The 19,786-nt window shown below is 33.4% G+C and overlaps 1 protein-coding gene across 8 annotated transcripts in view; it reads left to right on the top strand.

Annotated features, from left to right (window-relative positions):
* SEMA3A (semaphorin 3A) overlaps positions 1-19,786 on the top strand; it is an 818,384-nt gene that overhangs the window by 73,198 nt on the left and 725,400 nt on the right. The gene's annotated exons all lie outside the window — the stretch shown is intronic.

Below are 19,786 nucleotides of genomic sequence, written 5' to 3'. Positions count from 1 at the left end.
GCATGTCTGGAAATGATGCAACTGGATAAGTTATTATACCATAAATATTTTCTTATATTTATAGTCCCATAGAATTCCAGCATTAAAAGGCTTTAATACTTCCCAAATATTCCCTTTCCATTTTGCATTCAGTTTTGTATTGTTCTTTCTGTATTTGTGTATTTTCTAGTGGTTTTGTTTGTTTTTATTTGTTTTTTGTTTTTTTTTCTGAGATAACTCTCAAAAAGCCTTTAACCTGAAAATAATGGAAGTACAAGGGGAGTTTTTGCAAAGTGGAACATTTTTAAACACTTCTTAATTATTTTAAAGTCCTCTAGGTTGTTACCTCAGTATTATGAAAAGTAGTTCTTTGTTTCTGTTTGTTTACTGGCTAAGAGTTCCCTTAAATTACATATGGGTAAATCTTCCTTAGAGGACCGCAAGACCTAGGAATGATTTTAAGAATGCTTCATATTCAGCTCTGAAACTGGTTATGATCAAAAGAGCAGAAGATCAGAACATTGGTCACAAGATAGGAAGAAGGAGGACCAGGCAGAACAAAATAAAACAACAAAAGCACAACAGAGGAACTTTTTTTTCAGTTTTGAGCCACTTCTTCTCCTTCTTACTAGTCCTTTTCAGCCAAGCTTTGTTTTAGTACATACTTACTGCTTTTCCCTTATCTTGCATTCACACATCAGCTTGCTTTTCTGTGGCTTGTGCTGTTCTCTGAAATGCTCTCAAACTCTGAAACTTCCCAAGGTCACCACTAATAACCTGTTGACACTCTTCAGTTCTTAGCTTACTAGATATCACAGCTGCATTGTACACTGTTGACGTCTTCCTCTTTTTGAAACTTACTACTCTAGAATCAGGGGAACAATCCTGTCCTGGTCTCTTTTTCAGTCTGTAGACATTCAACTGTGGAGCCACCTATGGCTCTTTGCTCCACAAACTCTTCTTTTATGTAGGTAGTGTTTTGTTATTCCTCTAGTCCTCAATCTCATATATTTGTATGAGTCCACATAAACGTGACTACAGAGTTTCTGAATCATGTATCTTATTGTTTTGGGGTACCTCTAATTGGTTATCCCATAAGCCACGAAAACTCAAAATATCCGTCTTGCTACAATCTTCCCCATCAATATTTCTTATCTCAGTTTATGTCATGTTCATTAACATAATCTCAAAACTTGAGCTCTTTTTTCAAAATTTTTTTCCCCTACATGCACCTCTCATCAATCCTAGAGTCATAATATTTCTCTTGCAAGCTTCATTGCCTATATGTGTTTATCTAGGGACCAGTTGAAGCCCTCATCCTTTCATGCCTCTCAGTCCCTTTCATTAACTCCCTAACTTGTCTCCTTGCTTGGAGTCTTGCTTAAATTAAACCTATCATCTATAGTGGGGCAAGATTCATTTAAAATGCAAACTGTATGTTGTCACTGGCCTGCTTAAAATAGTCTTTGTAATCTCGTCACGTTAACAGATAAAACCCACATCAACAAGAAATGCCTATCTCCCTAAGCTCATCCTCTGAGATTCTTTGCCTCAAATGCCATGCATTTATTTTATGAGAAGGTGTTTCATAGTTCTGTGCCTTTGTGAATGTGTCCTTTAGTCAAAACACTCATCTACCAGTCTTCTTATCCTGCTAGGTTTTACATATGCTTCAATATCCAACTCATGAATTTCCCTAGAGCGATATTCTTATCATTTTCTGTACATCTTTATTATAGAAATAACCACAAAAACATTGAACTTCTATGGTTCCCTCTTTTCATAGCTATACTGTAACTGATTCAGTAATGGGGGTGATGTTCTTATGCTCTCAAACCCTAGGAAAACTTAAGGCATAAATAATGTTCTGTAAATGCCAGTTACGTTGGACTGAGAAATGTGTTAAAAAGTCAACATTGACTATGAAATTGGAGCAGACGAATTGGTAGAAAGAAACCCATACAGAGAAGAATTAAATCAGTGGGATTGAAAGAATGAGAAAGAGCTAGTAAGTAATATTTGGATGAATTGACTTATATCTTTACTTTTCCTCCTACAGCATTACTTAGTACCTGATTGCCTGTCATTATATTTACGTTAGGTGATTTCAGACCCTGGGTTGACACAGTTCTTCCATGAAATGCTAATTTTTTTGAAGAATTATTTTTAATATTAACTTTTGCCCTATCTATGTTATACTACCTATTAATATCTGCTGCTATGTAAGAGACACCTCAATAATGTTCGTGAGCTTTATATTCCCTAATTTCTGCTCATAAACATAGTACTTGAAATTAAATGTTTCTACTTAATATTATTCAATTCAAATTCAAATTTTATTTACAATATGGAAACTTAGCCTATAAGGTCTAAATATTTAGGTAAATCTAACCCTTAAAATTTAATTTTGATTTATTGCTATAGAAATATGATTTTCCACTTCAAAGAGAGAGAGCTTTTGTAGTATTCCTGGGACACCAGAAATTTCTAATAACTTTAAGTAAATGAACACTATACCAATTAAGTTTTTTTTACTCTAATTTATTATTTTTCATTTATTTTCCTTTTATAAACTACATATAACTCAGTCTCTTGAAAAATCTATAAAAAGAAAATATGACTGTCCTTTTTGTATATGGTGAAGGCCTCATATTTTGGAAGTTTATTCTCTCTTTGCAACCTTCTCTCTCACCGTTAATGACCTTTTATAGACTAATATTTTGAAATACTTCATCTTAAAAGTATAATACAAGTAGACTGTAGACTGGAACATGGGAAACTAAAATTGAACATGTGTTTAATTAGGGAGAGGTAAAATATGGGCAGTAGAAAATGCTGCACAAAGTAAGTGTTTATTTTCAGCATGTAAACTCCTTATTAAAGTGTTCAGTAGCCACAGAGGGGTTAAAGAATCAGATATCCAAAAATAATCTGCATGTTGATCTGTGCAGTTAATTCATAGACAGCTATGGAATTGCAGGCCTTGTTACTTGCACTGTATTTCTGATCCAGGTTTTTTGGTTCATATTTCATATTTCATGTTCATATTTATCAGACTTCTTTCTCTCTGCATATTACAGTGGGCACAGTTTAGAGAAAAATTGTTGGCAAGTTGTATTGTAAATATACCTGTATGTAAACCATTCGAAAAAAACTTGAGTCATTTCGGGGCAATCTGCACACTGTCAGGTTTTCCCACCGTCCAGCTCTACCTTTGGTAGAGCCTGAGTGTGGCCAGTGCAGATAATCCTTATGATATGAAAGATGGGGGCGGGGGAGGGGGTGCCTTGGTGGCTCAGTCCATTGAGCATTCTACTCTTGGTTTTGGCTCAGATCATGATCTCATGGGTCTTGAGATGGAGCCCCATGATAATGGGCTCAGGGGGAGTCTGCTTCAAGATTCTCTCCCTCTACCCTTCCCCCCACTTATATGCATGCTCGTGCTCTCTCTCTCTTTCTCTCAAATAAATAAATAAATAAATAAATAAATAAATCTTTTAAAAATATGAAACATTAGGAATTCTCTGACAAACAGTAGGAATAGATGACTTCTTCAAAGCAAAGCTTTTTAAAGTTCTGAAAAAATAGAAATTTAAATTTAAAAAATTCCATATGTAAATTCTGTCTGGAAGTTTATATGGTTCTTGCTTGGGATATTGCTAAAAAGACCTAACAGACTCAGCTTAAATTTGGAAATTACCTTTGGAAATAATATGGGTGGCAAAGAGTATTTCTGGAGAGTCTGGTAGGTAACAAATGTATACTAAACAAATTTATACTAAAAATATATTGAATATATAAATAATTGCTTTGTGTAAATTACATACATTATTTTACATACATCATCATATTTCAAAAATTTGTCTACAGTTCTCTTTCTATGTACTTTTGTGGGGTTCAATAAATTTAAGACCCATTTTATTAAATTCAGATATTTGTCATATGTGTTATAGCATTTTTGATCCTGTGTTATAAACTTGTTGTTAAACATCAGTTTCTCCCACAAGAAACCTTCTATTTGAATAAAAATGCTAGGTCATCATTGTATCCTTTCAGTCTAAATAGTTCATATTGCAAAGAACTATACTTTTTGAAAAAATAAATGTACATCTTTAAATATTACAAACAAGTCCAGTGGGAAAGAAGTAAAAGGAATAAATATAAATATTGCCACTATTGCCAAGGCATCTTATCTAATCTCTTTGTTTTAAAAATAATTTCTTAATTATTTATATTAATTTGGACCTAATTCTTCTTACTGGCAGTGAGGTGAACTAGATAGTTGTGTAATTTCAACATCAGGTTTAATTTTGGTATTAGGTAACATGATGTTTCACATACTGTTAAGTCTTTGGTTATATTATGCATTCCTGTAAAAGATAACTTATTTTAAATATTCATTTTACATGATGGCAAGTTTTAGATACATATCACTGTGTCAGAAAAAAACTTGTTATATCACACTTGGGAAGAAATCCACAATATTAATGTCCAGTGTCCATCAATTCGAGATTAAAATATAAATATTCAATAAGTTAAATAAGTTAAACTATTTAACTACTAAGTAAATTAAATAAATTCAGTTTCTCCCATGTTTACCATTTAAGTCAAAGCAATTGGTGGCATTTGAAAAAACTAATGGAAACTATTTTGTCTAGATATTAATTTCATTACATGTAAATATATAAATGAAGGTAGTCACATTCATAGGTATAACATATAAGTTTATATAAATTTATTATTATAAATGTACTTTATGGAAAGGAAAATGTACAAAAGTTTAAAAATATTACCTTATCTAAACGTAGAATTCCATGTTTTAAATAGAAATGTGTTGAGCCACCTATTATCAGGTGTTGATCATCTGGAAGATAATAATTTTGGTGTTATATGCTGAAAATATTTCATCTGTTAAGATTCAGAATATGGAATAAATTAGCTATTTCTTTAGCACCCCTAAGTCACCTTCTATCTTTGTGATACTTGTAAGTTCTTAAAATATTTGGCAGTTGAGGAAAAAATATATAGATTTAGAGATGTGGAAATATATACTTTAACACATTTTTCCATCTGGGACAGTTATAATTTTCACAGAGCAACACAATAACCCAAAGTTTATTTACCACTTGAAGAACCTCTGGACATGAACATTCATTTTGGCATCATATAAACCACCAAGTATACATGTGAACATCATTTCTTAATACCTCAAACCATGACAAATTTGTTAGTACTTGAGTTTTGCCTTAATTTCAAAGCATCATTATATGTACTCTAAGCTATATCGGAATCTGCACCCTGTCAATGGATCTAGTTAGTTCTCAATTTTAACATTTTTTTAAAGTGTATTTGTTTGATTGTTAAAGAGGACTCTTTGAGTGGAAAGGAAAGACCATAAACAGCAGGAAGAAAAGTAGGAAGCACAAAAGCAGCAAAATTAAGTATATCTATAAAAATCAGTCACGGGATTCACAAAATGAAAGGATGTAAACTCTGACACCATATACCTGAAATGTGGGAAGATGAGTAAAATTTAGTGCTTTTAGGTGCTTAAGCAATCATCAACTTAATATAGACTGTTATATGCTTGAGATGTTATATATAAAATTAATGGTAACCACAGAATAAATAGGTAATATGTATGCAAAAATAGAGGGAAAGGAATCCAAGTCTGTTGCTAAAGAAAGCCAGCAAACTGAGAGAAGAGAGCAAGAGAAGAAAGGAACAGAGAAGAACTACAAACAAACAAACAAACAAACATAAAACAAGTAACAAAATGGCAATAAGTACATACCTACTGATGATTACTTTGAATGTAAGTGGACTAAACACTATAAAATGAAACTAAAAATCAACTACAAGAAAAAATCTAGGAAGAACACAAAACATGGAGGTTTAATAACATGGGTCAGTGAATGGGTCAACCAATAAATCAAAGAGGAAATAAAAAAATACATGGAGACAAATGAAAATGCAAACACAAGGGTTCAGAATTGTTGGGATGCCGCAAAAGCTGCTCTGAAAGGGATATTGACAGCAATATAGGCCTACCTAAACAAGCAAGACAAATCTCAAATAACCTAAACTTCTTTCTAGGAGCTAGAAAAAGCAGAACAATGCCCAAAAGCAGTAGAAGCCAGGAAATAATGAATATTAGAGCAGAAAGAAACAAAATAGAAATGAAACAGAAGGATACAACAGATCAATAAAACCAGGAGCTGGTTATTTGAAAAGGTCAACAAAATTGATAAACCTTTAGCCAGACTCATCAAGGAGAGAAAGAGAGAGACTCAAATAAAATCAGAAATAAAAAAGGAGAAATAACCGCTGGTGTCACAGAAATGGAAAGGATTATAAAAGGATATTACAAAAAATCATATGCAAATAAATTGGATAACCTAGAAGAAATGGACAAATTCCTAGAAACCTATAGCCTCCCAAAACTGAAAGAGGAAAAAATAGAAAAATTGAACAGATTACCAGCAATGAAATAGGAGCAGCAATCAAAAAACTCCCAACAAACAAAAGTCTGGGACCAGATGGCTTCACAGGTGAATTCTAACAAATATTTAAAGAAGAGTTGATGATACCTATTCTCAAACTATTCCAAAAAAATAGAAGGAAAACTTCCAAATTGATTCTATGGGACCAGTATCAGTGTGATACCAAAACCGGATAAAGACACTGCAAAAAAGGGAACTATAGACCAGTATCTCTGATGAACATAAATGCAGAAACCCTCAATACAAATTATTAGCAAATCAAATCTAGCAATACGTTAAAAAAGAATCATTCACCACGATCAAGTGGGATTTATCCTCAGGGTGCAAAGGTGGTTCAATATTTGCAAATCAATTGTGATATATCACACCAACAAGGAAGAGAATAAAAACCATATGATGATTTCAATAAATGCAGAAAAAGCATTTGACAAAGTACAACATCCCTTCATGATAAAAACTCTGAACAAAGTAGGTTTAGAGGGAACATACTCAACATAATAAAGGCCATATAGGAAAAACCCACAGCTAATATCACACTTGATGGTGAAAAATTGAGATATTTTCCACTAAGGTTAGGAACAAGACAAGGATGTCCACTCTCACCATTTTTATTCAACATAGTACTGGAAGTCCTAGCCACAGCAAACAGGTAAAAAAGAAAAGGGATCCAAATTGGTAAGGAAGAAGTAAAACTCATTATTTGCAGATGACATGATACTATATGTTGAAAACCCTAAAGACTCCACCAAAAAACCAGAACTGATAAATGAATTCAGTAAGCCTGAAGAATACAAAATCAATATACATAAATCTGTTTCATTACTTTACACTAATAATGAAGTAGCAGAAAGATACATTAAGAAAACAATTTCATTTATAATTGTACCAAAAAGAAAAAAAAAAAACCACATAGAGATACAGTTAACCAAAGAGATAAAAGATCTGTACTCTGAAAACTATAATGCTTTGATGAAAGAAATTAAAGATGACACAAACAAATGGAAAGATATTCCATGGTCATGGATTGGGAGAACAAATATTGTAAAATGCTCATACTATCCAAAGCAACTTACAGATTTAATGCAATCCCTATCAAAATACCAACAGTGTTTTTCACAGTACTAGAACAAATAATCCTAAAATTTGTATGGAACCACAGAAGACTTTGAATAGCCAAAGCCCTCTTGAAAAAGAACAAAGCTAGAGATATTATCCCAGATTTTAACATATACTACAGAGCTGTAGTAATCAAACAATATGGCACTGGCACAAAAACAGACACATAGATGAATAGAACAGAATAGAGAGCCCAGAAATAAAACCATGATAAAATGGTCAATTAGTCTTTGACAAAGGAGGGAAGAATATGCAATGGGAAAAAGTCTCTTCAACAAACGGTGTTGGGAAAACTGGACAACTTTCTTAAACCATACACAAAAATAAACTCAAAATGGATTAAAAACCTCAATGTGAGACCAGAAACCATAAAAATCCTAGAAGACAGCAAAAGCAATAACTTCTCTGACATTGGCCATTAACAACATTTTTCTATGTATATCTTCTGTGGCAAGGGAAACAAAAGCAAAAATAAACGATTGGGACTATGTTAAAAAGCTTCTGCATGGCAAAGGAAACAACCAACAAAACAAAAAGGCAACCTACTGAATAGGAGAAGGTATTTACAGATGATTTATCTGATAAGGGGTTAGTATCCAAAATATTGAGGCTCAACACCAAAAAACTCAAATAATCCAATTGAAGAATGGCAGATGACATGAACAGACATTACTCCAAAGAAGAACTACAGAAACCCAACAGACATATGAAAAGATGCTCAACTTCTCTCATATTCAAGAAAATACATATCAGAAGTACAATGAGATATCATCTCATGCCTGTGAGAGTGCTAAACTCAAAAACACAAGAAACAACAAGTAGGTAAGGATCTGGAGAAAAAGATGCACCGACGCTGGGATTGCAAACTGGTGCAGCCACTGTGGAAAACAGTATGGAGTTTCCTCAAAATTCAAAAATAGAATTCTCATACGATCCAGTTATTCCACTAGTGGGTATTTACCCAAAGAAAATGGAAACGCTAATTTGAAAAGATTTATGCATCCTTATGTTTATTTCAGCATTATTTACAATAGTCGAAGTATGGAAGCTATCCAAGTGTTCGTAGATAGATGAAGGGATAAAGAAGTTGTGGTACATATATATCTATTTAAGGGAGTATTACTTAGCCATAAAAAAGAATGAAATCTTGCCATTTGCAACAATATGGATGGATCTAGAGAGTATAATGCTAAGTGAAACAAATAACCATATGATTTCACTCATATGTGGATTTAAGAAACAAAATAGGGGCGCCTGGGTGGTGTAGTCGTTAAGCGTCTGCCTTCGGCTCAGGGCGTGATCCCAGCATTCTGGGATCGAGTCCCACATCGGGCTCCTCCGCTGGGAGCCTGCTTCTTCCTCTCCCACTCCCCCTGCTTGTGTTCCCTCTCTCGCTGGCTGTCTCTCTCTGTCAAATAAATAAATAAAATCTTTAAAAAAAAAAAAAGGAAATTATTTTCTGATAGCTACAGGTTTCACAGAAATGAGGGGGCGTATGCATAATTCTAAATTTTGCATGTCTAGATATATTCTGCATAATAAATTTATTATTTATTATTAATTTACAGTGAAGTTTTTCCTTATGGAAACTGTTTACCCATTTTCTCTAGTTCTGGTCAGCATAGGGCTATTATGAGATTAATTGTTCAAATATTCTTGTTTTCTTCATTATCTTGTGACTGCCTCGTATAAGAGAATATTTCATGACATAAAGTACCCAAAAGAAAATGCTTTTGTGTTATTTTTCCAAAGGCAGAATGAAAGACTCTGAGAGCACTAAGTAGAATTCCGTAATCTGTTTTCTTGGTTGGTTGTGGAACTTTCTTATTTATGAATATATACAGTGTTTTGGAAAGATGCATCTCCTATCTGAAGTAGAATTTGATATGCCAGTTTGGACTTTACTGTAAAGAGACTATCTTCTCAAAGGATTGATTCCTTTTACAAATAGCAAAATCACTGCTGATTTGAGTCTGAATAACTCAAAACTAAGTAATTAGATTCTAGAATAGAGTCACGTTTCCAAATTGAGAGTCAAGAACTTTGGGGGGCTTTAGATTTATGGGAAGAGATGCCTAAATCCAGATACATGCTAAACTGTGCTCATATTCTGAATAAATGAAATATTTAGCACATATATATGTTAGTATTTTATGTGAAATAATATAGAAATTTATTTTAGAACACAACTGAATTTATAGTAATATTTTATCAAGTGTTTGTTTACTAAAAATAACCCCTCTATATATCAGGGACTCTTTTGAAAGGGCCATAGATTTAGAAATAAAGGTATGGGTTTGAGTTCTCTTTTTATTTTAAATACATAAAGTTAGGTTAATTTATTTAACTTCTTTGAGTTTATTTCCTTGTTTTCAAATAATTTCAGTGCTTGTAAATAATTGTTATTGTATGTGTATATGTATTATTTTGTGTTTATGTGAATAGCCTGTATATATTGTTTACAATTGTACACACATATAACTATACACACACACATATATATGCATGTATGAGTTATATAACATGCTGTATACCCTTTGTGACATGATACATTTTACATTAAAAATTGCTTAGGCTATTGTGTATAAAGAAAAGGGAGTGACAAGGAATGCAGAGTCAATGTAGAGACTGGGAGTGGGTGAAAGAGGTACTTAGAAAGGAATACCTGGGGCTTTAAATCATCGCTATTTTATTTCTTAAACTCTCTGATGTAAACATGGATGAGTGTTTTGTCCTTGTTAAACACAATGCATGCATCTTTTTATGGAGATATATTTCAAAAAAATTAAAAAGGAAAAGAGTGCTTGTAAACTGCCACAACAGAGTTAAGAACTGAACAGGAGTCACTAGGAAAGCTTCTCCTAGTGCCGCAAGTTTCTCTGGGAAATATTCTCTAAATTTGGAGGGTATGTGTTCCTTTTCAAAAAAAAAAAAAATTCTGTTTAAAATTTGCTGATCAGATTGTAGAAAATGAAAGTCCACTTGTTCAATGAATGCTTAACTACTAATAGTAATTTGATTAAACCCTTCATATGTTTTCTGATTAAGACAGCATAAGTAATATTTTGCATAAGTATGATTGAAAAAGATTATAAGTATTTTCTCTCTTCATGCTCTCATGGAGCCATTTTCTAAACTACTTTGGAAATCTGAACAATAATAGAAAGTACAGTAAGTTTAATTTATATTTAATACGTATCAGATGACCTATAGTGAAATTTTTTATCTACCTATTACATACTATACAAAAATTCTTAATGACATTGTCCTAGCAAAATAAAATATTCTTATTACTGTATAGTTTATTACCAGCTTTATGTTTTTAATAACGGACATCATCAAAATGTCTAATATATACAGACTGTATCAAATCCAAATCTGGAAGGAAAATAAATTTCTGACTTAAACTATTAGATTTTAACAGGGGCTCATTAACAATATCGAAATTTATCATTACCACATACTTTTGAAGGAAAGGTCACTGACTTTTGTTATTTATTTCTAGTCTGAAATAAAATACTGTGCTTTTGAAGAAGTCACTTTAAAAGAGTATTTTTCCCTATGTGTAATAAAAGATAAAAAAATAAATTAGCCGACCCATCATTATTTGAAATTTCCAAAATTTGGGGATATAAAACTATATTCTAAAACTAAACTTGAATGTTCAGAATTATGACTAAGAAAAGTGTAGTCACATGAGTTTCACTGTACCAAGAATAAATCTTCCTCTGGATGATGACTTGAAGGAATCCAGGTTTTTTTAACCTCAGAAGAGGCCTATAATATGTTAGTAAACTTATATTCTTTGGTGACACACTGCATTGCCATAGGTTAACCCAGCATACTTTAGTCTTGAAGGATTTATTACATTCTGGTCTACTGATCTAAAAGCCAGCAAGGGGACAGATGTGCTGGTGGCCTGGCTGTTTAGAAATATTCCACAAGATCACGAAGTAGGGTGGAACAAATTTTCTTTTTTCAGAACACAAGTCCAGCCCTGGAAAGACATTTTATAATAAAATCATGTTATCCTAGACTCTGATCTACATATGTAAAAATACCATCTTATAACCCTTCTCTCAGCTCCAGATGGTCCCATTTAAATTTCCTTATGAGCAGCACTGTACCAACCACTGGACACTGAGCTGTCAGTGCTCCCTCAAACCCTGGTTACCTCTTCCTTCACTTTTTCCTTTCCTCCCATGTTCCTCTCTTTCCATCCATTTAAATCTGGATGCTTGAGTCATCCTGTGAGCCAAGAAAAGTAAATTTAAGTCTGCAAAAAGCAAAAACAAAATAAACACAAAAGTTAGTGTCCTGTTTAGCATATATTTCGTTTTATGAACTCATCAATTGTTACCACTTGCCAAGTTGCAATCTAATGTTTGCTTTTTTGGTGAAGTTAGTGGATAGATCTTATAGCTAAGTCCTAGTCTCCCACTAGTAAGTTCCCAATGGCCCAAAATTCCATATAGGCACAAAGAAATTCTAGGCAGAAGGGAAGGCTTTGAGTCAGGAAGGAAATAATTATAGTTGAGGGAAAGATCAAAGGCAGTATAGCCATGCAAGCTGTGATAAGGAGTTTAAACTTAGTTACTAAGGGAAGACAATGAAACATTTTAAGCAGGGGACATATACAAATTGATTTATGTTTTTGAAAGATCATTCTGATTGCATCGGGAAAATGTGTTGTAAGGGCATCAGTAGAAGCTGAGGAATTTGGGGGAAGTATTACAAGAATCTAGGCAAGAAAGAGCGATTACTTTATCATGATGGTGGTAGCAGGAGCTATGAAGAAAAGTCAGTTGATTTGAGATATATTTTTGAGGTTTATCCTGTAAAATTCAGCCATGGGATTGCTATGGAAGGAAATGGAAAGATCATCAAAGATGACTATGACTTTTCAATCGAACAGCTGAGTGGCACTATTTACTTAGCTGGGGAGCCAAAATAACAGGATAGAGCTATCATGGGAACAGATCTTGCAGAATATTGTGAGCCATTGTAAGGACTTTACATTTTGGAAAAATTGGAAACTATTGAAAGTTGTGAATATAGGAGTGGTGTAATTTAATTCCTTTTTGAAAGGATTGCTCTAGATGCTGTTTCAAAAATAGACTATGAAGTTGATGAGGGCAGAGCAAGAACCCAATTAGGAAGCTGATACATAGGGGGATGGTCACAGTGGAGGTGATAAGAAATAGAGTCTATGTATTTTCAATGTGGAGCTAGTAAGATTTGCTGATGTCCTGGACTTGGAGCAGATAGGAATCTAAGATGACTCTAAAGTTTCCTACTTGAGCCCCTGGAAAAATGGACCTACTCTGAGGTAGGAATGATTGTGGGTAGAACAGGTATGGCAACAAGATCCTAGGTGTTCTTGGTTATGTTTGAGATATCTTTTAGGAGGTGTTTGGATAGAAGACTGGAGATGAAAAGAAATGTATAGAGGTTTTTCCTTTTTGTTTTTAATATGAGATGGGTGTGATTACAGAGAATGGGTTAATATAGTGAAGAAAAATAGATACTGAGCCTACGATCTTGCCATTATTAAAAGTCATGAATGAAAGGAAAGATTTGGTCAATAGACTGAGACAAAATAGCCAAGGCGAGGTAGGAAGAAAGCCAAGAGAGTTTGGTGACACACAAGCCAAGTTAAAAAAAAAAAAAAAAAAATTATTGTGGGTGAGGTAATAACTCTTTCAAATTGGGCTGCTTTGTGAAATAAGATTCCTTTTTCTTTTGCTACATAACCAAATACCATAAAGTTAGCTGTGAGATAATTTATTAAAAGTCTGTACAGGAGCCCAGAATGTTTTAACTGGGTTCTCTACTCAGGATCTCACAAGGCCCAAATCAAGGTGTCAGCTGGCTACTCTCTCATTTGGAGGCTCAACTTGGAAAAAATCTTCCAAGTTAACTCAGAATCAAAACCATAAAAACACATTTATTTTTTTAGTCTTTTAAGCAAATATTCATTGAGTATCTAACAATGTGTCAGTTACTCTACTAGGTGCTGTAAAAATGAGATTAGTAATTACACTGAGATATTTTCTGCAGAGAATAGATAATATTGTAGGTTAAATAAAATATATAAATAAACTACTATAGAGGTTATTCTAGGAAAGACTTGTTCATTTTAACTTGAGGCATGAGGAGCAGATTTCAAACAATGTAGTTTTTGATTTGGATCCCAGATGACACTGGAAGTTATCTGTGTAAAAGTAAACAGACGGGTACTAGAGCAGTATCTTAGTTTGCCTGAAATACAGAGATAATTATAGTTATGACTGGAAACCAGAAGTAAAATCCAGATTTTGTAAAGCCATAGTCTTAGGCAGTTTGGCGAGCCCTCCCCTTTTTAAAAGAGATTTTATTTATTTGAGAGGGAGGGAGAGAGAGAGCACAAGAGTATGGAGGGGCAGAAGGAGAGGGAGAAGCAGACTCCCTACTGAACAGGGACCCTGACACAGGACTCTCTACCCCAGGTCCCTAAGATCATGACCTGAGCCGAAGGCAGATGCTAAACTGTCTAAGCCCTTTTTACAAGAAGATTGCAATATCATACCAAAAAAATGCCTTCGGCGACTCGACAGCCACCCAACATAATGGGAAGTAGGGTGGAGAAAGTCAGAGTGGAAAAACACAGCTGTCTTAACCAACTATCATTAGAATATCTTAATTTTGCATATTTTCAAATAACATGTGACCACGTGGACACAAAACTAGGGCTCCTCCCTCAAGCCATAGAAATAGCTCATGCCAGAGGGACCTTAAAACCAGGCTTTATTTGCTTCACAGTAACCCCATTTTTGCTGGAAGTATAGGATCAACAAAGCAGTGTTGAAAGCATGGTTAACCAGTTGGTCTTTAGTAGTTAATAGGGAACTACTGAATAAAGTGTAAGGAATTACCTGAATGATTTGAGCCATGAACAACATTTTATCTAAAATATCCAGATCACTGAAGGGGGGAAAGGAATTTATTGAGTTTTAATTGTGTCATGACTTGTCCATAACATTTATTTCATTTTCCATGTTATATTGCCTAAGTGCAATTTAGAGGAAAAAAAGTAGCCACTTATTCATGTGAATTTTATTAAATAATTATCAATTCTGTATCTTTATGAAGAACAGATTTTTTTATAATTGATTTAAAGGTATAAGACATTTACATATAGCTCTGAGATTTGTCTTTAAATTGACATGTTAAACTTTGTAGATGGAATATTTTTTTTCCAATTAAAAAAAGAAATTTACAATTTTTGTTTGTTGTTTCTATTCTCTATCTTACATTGTCTACTTGTTTGATTCCTTTGCAAGCTATTCACTGGCTGATGCAAACTTTAACTGAATTATCATGTCTTTTTTACTCTGTTATCTATAACCTTGTCAGTACAAGTGTAGTCTGTGGATCTCACTAAAGTTCAAGAAGAACTAGCTTGTCAGACCTAGGAAAAGAACGTTCAGGAAGTTCATGGAAATAGTTTAAAAATCTTTGTCAAAAACAAACCAGTATCTCATGTAAATAAATCCACTTAATATGTCTTTATTTGTTCTTAATTGGTGATGTAATTACAGTGACACATTACCTACAGTAATAAAACTTGCAGTCAAAACTGATATTCCTATGCCTTTTTAAACCTTCTAATTTCCCAAAATTCTATCCATGAAGAACATAGGGAAAGAAAGTCCATTCATTTATATGAAAAATGAAACACAATTTATACTAACTCTTTTGAGGCTTTTACAAGATTGTGACAGGCTGTAAAAAATAATTATTTGAAATCCAAGAGATCCACTCATATATTTCATTTGTTGATTAGCTTATGATTTATACACATATCAGTGCCAAAAATGAGCTGAGGTCCATTTTTCACTTTATTGTAAAGAATTATTCCTATTCATAAATTATTACTGGCATTTTTGCTAAGAATACTAACCTATTATTTGTGAAAGTTCTCTAAATTGGTTATTTCCATATTAAATACATTATAGTAGTAGATTTGTAGAAGTGAAATCATGAAGATCAATCAATCCAACCCCTAACCCAACAGAGGAATCTACTCTGTTTTGAAAGCTTTTGTTAGGTTATATGACAGAGACAATCGATCTCCAAATTTTAGAGGCCTACAGCAATACTCAGGTTATATTTGACCATAGGTTGGAGGAGGTGTGTGAGGTGTGTGAGGAAGTGTTCCTTGTGCCTTCATTTCAGAATCCAAGCTGAGAGATCAGCTTCTCTTTGGGACATAATATTCTTGTAACGGAGGGAAAAAACAACAACAACAAAAACAAGGATCTGATAGAAACACCAGTCAGCGGTTTTTAGAACCTCTGCTCAAACCAGACGTATGTTAGTTATGCTCATATTTCATTGACCAAGGTGAGTCCCATGAGGAGCCTTTCCATTGTATTTGAAAGAATACTCCTTCCAAGAGAAGGCAGCACACGTACCTGGATTTTGTGGAAATGAATCAACCTCTTAGAAGGGGAGGACAAATAATTAGGAATGATAACTTTTTATATACAATTCAAGGCTTACATAAGTTATTTAAGTCACTTACTTTAAATTGTACAATGCTGAAGCCAGTCCAGCATGGGGTTGCATAGTCTGTACTAAGTAGCTATTATTTCCCTTTAGTAATAGAATCTCAAACATCAGACAGCCCTATTCAGTTATAAATTCACTGTTACCTCATATAGTAAAATGCAAGCTAAGTCCATTGTAAAGAAGGAAAAGTTTACCACTGGAGGTAAATTTTATCCTTTCCCCCCATGCATTGGAGTGATTTTTCTCCTTTAAAAACCCTGCCTCTGTCACCCTCACTGCCTAATTTTCTCATTCTGTCTTTGATGGGGCTAGAAGCTGCCGGGGAGCTTACCCTTCCCTTTATTTCTCGCTCTCTTCCTCCAACATAGCTTACTTCTACAGGTTTTAAAGCTTAATTTCCTTAAATAGTGTGACCACATTTCTATCAAGATTTTATTTCATTTGGAAAACTGAACTCTTCATTAGTCAAACTGAACATGTCTCAAGAATATGGGTCAGGAGAGAGGCTGATGGTATAGATCGTGGATTCTGCATTAGGCAAAGAGACAATTGAGCAAGGAGGGTTTAAGTCATTCCCTGTGGTACAGGAACATCTTCTACAACAGTCCTTGTTTGATCTTTTAACTTTTCTACGGAGGAACAATCTCAGACTTGTTAATGGATAACTATAAATCAGTGAGAAGTTAAAATAAAACAAGGGAAAAATCATAACTCTTAATTTCCTATATTAAGCTTTTTATTTTTATAGCAAAATCAAGTAAACAGGACAGTTTTGCTTATATTTCATGAGAAATGGTTATAAATTAAGCTATATCTCCTTATTTCTTACAAAAAAGTCTCAAACTGATAAAAAGAACACTTTTCTTTGTTCTCATACTTTTTCCTTGCCCAAGTATGAATGAAGTAAATAAATAATTTGTTAGTCAATTAAAAAATATTTCTCCAAGGGATGATATATGAACTAACTGGATAATTGTCTTAATTTTAATTTTCTATTTGTATGTATAGATATGGCCTGACATTTTTAGCCTAGCCAAAAATTTTTCTGTGGCAGACTTAACATTTTCTGTTAGAAGATCATTTGGGTTCTGTTAGAAAAACTGTTCAAAGAATGAGGATTTATGCTCTCAATTGCTTGTATTAAAAACAATAAATTTATAAATATTTATAATCAAATATTATGGTGTGTTTGAACTTTAAATCCTTTGTTGAAAACTTCTGGGAAGAAAGTATTTTTAAAAAGCTTTAGACAAAAAAAATAAAATATTCACATACACCTTAAACTCTGTGGATTACAAAATTCCCTTTCACTGTACCATCAGCTACTAGTTCACGTCTAATGGGGTTTCCATTTGTTTGAGTGACTAAACCAGGGCTCTGCACTAGAGAACATCGTGTGGCTGATTTATCACTACTGCTCTAATCAGGGAGCTGTTTCTTCAGATAAACTCTCTTGCCTGAAATATTTTTCCTGCTGTGCCATTTCGTTTGATTGGAAAAGCAGTGATCCTTCTTCCATTTTTGTAGCAAAACCAGAAAACTTCCTTTTTGCCCTTCAACAGTCTTTTAAAATATATTTCAATAATTCAGAAGTTTGTAAACTTATAGCAATATGACTTTCTGTCCTTGCAGAAATATGATCTCAGTATGAATTGAAGAATAAAGCCTATTCTTCCAGACTGGTATTTTTGTAGCATTAGATATTATAGAAATCTGATCTGACTTTTAAGTCACTATTTTACCTTACAGATGGCAATAAAATTCTAATTGCATTCAGAGTTATGCTATTGTATTTCTCAAAAGAGCATTTTATACATGCAACAGAAATATGGTTACTGAAATTGAAGCTCTGAGAGTACAGGTTTTTCATAGTTGGGGCTTTAAAATTTTTGTAGGGTATAATCATTTAATCATATAATTAGACTTTATATTGTGAACAAAATAATCACTCTCATACTTCCATTTCTAAATGGGAAAATGGCTAAATGCAAATTGAAACCACTTAGAAGTACCTAAATAGCTGGAAGGGATTTGTCCTGAGAATGAGTTAGACCGGGGGTGATAAATCTTGCTTATTTTTGAATGTTAAGATAGGGCCCCCAAAGCACAGTTCAGAGCAACTAAGTTACCTTTGTATGCAGTACTGTGAAGTGCTTCTTTTAGTATAAATTCTGTAACAGCTATTATTAGGAAAAAAAATGTTTAAATGTAAACCAAGCTAAATACAGATACATGATTTATCTAACTAATCTTATTCCACAAGTTTCTAGAAAATTGCTTTAAATGTATCCTTTTGAATAATTTATTCCTCTTGAAATTTATTTTAAATAACTGTGAATTTCATGTGGGTTTGGGAGCTGTGGAGAATGGAAGTTGGGTAAAACTTGAAATTATTTATAGGAGACTTCCTTTAAAATTTTATTTTTGTAATAAAATTTGATGTAATACTTCCTTCTGAGATGGAAATACTGAGGCTCAGGCTGTCTTCAAAGAAAATACAGATTTGGAACAGTTTCTTAGGAAATTAATGTTTTTATAAGAGATTTCATATTTGATAACTTCCAGTTCTTTTGTTGTGTCACAAATACACATATGTGTATATGCATATACATGTCAAAAATCAAATAGAGTATCTGTTAGATGGCTCCTGTGTCCCTTGGAGATACTCCCATCATTGTGTATATGTTTTGATTTGTTTGTTTGTTTTGTTTTGTTTTTAGCATTTTCTTCCTGGCAGTTTAAGATGGCTCATCTTGTATGTTTCCTGCCCCACTCCTAGAATTAGCCATCTCTTTAAGGATCCCTTGTTTCTTTTATTGGAGAAGGATATTACAAAAGAAGATATGGGTGCTAAGTGTACTCATTGCCGCTGAGGTGGTGTTGCTTCTAGGCCCTCTCATGTGAGAGAGTAGAGAGCTATATATGTGTATACCAACACATGTATATACATATACCTGTAAATATTTCTGTATGTAATAATCTGTATCCATATGAATTAATACTGAATTAATACTGATGTTTCCAGTTGTAATCCATTACCACTTGGAACATTCTAGCCTGTTCTCCTTGTTTATATATAACAACCCACTCCAGTGGTAAGAAGTATAGGTTCCACCAAATACTATCCATTTACTTAAAAAACAACAACAACAACAAAAAAAGCCCTATGTTGATTAAAAAAAAACCAAAAACCAAAAAACATTCCAGGGGTGCCTGGGTGGCTCAGTTGTTTGAGCATCTGACTGCTGATTTTGGCTCAGGTCATGATCTCAGCGTTGTGGGATTGAGCCCCGTGTCCAGTCCACACTTGGTGCAGTCTGCTTGAGATTCTCTCCCTCTGTCCTTCCCCCTGTTTATGTGCTCTCTCTTTCTCTCTAAAATAATAAATAAATAAATAAATAAATAAATAAATAAATAAATAAAATCTTTTAAAAATTCCATAATTACATAATTGTACTCTTTTTCACGCTGAATTTGGAGGATTTTAAAGACATTTTGAGGCTCTATAAAACTTGACTTATTCATAGACATATGGTAGTAATTTTTTTTTATTCCATATTATCCTGTCCTCAAACCATGACACTCTCATTCTTTGTTTTATTCCTAAATATACATTAAGCATCTTCTAAGCACAG

Source organism: Ursus arctos, unplaced genomic scaffold (assembly GCF_023065955.2).
Source record: "Ursus arctos isolate Adak ecotype North America unplaced genomic scaffold, UrsArc2.0 scaffold_3, whole genome shotgun sequence".
Taxonomy (NCBI): domain Eukaryota; kingdom Metazoa; phylum Chordata; class Mammalia; order Carnivora; family Ursidae; genus Ursus; species Ursus arctos.
The sequence above is the reverse complement of the archived record's forward strand: the minus strand, read 5'-3'. Positions and strand labels throughout refer to the sequence as shown.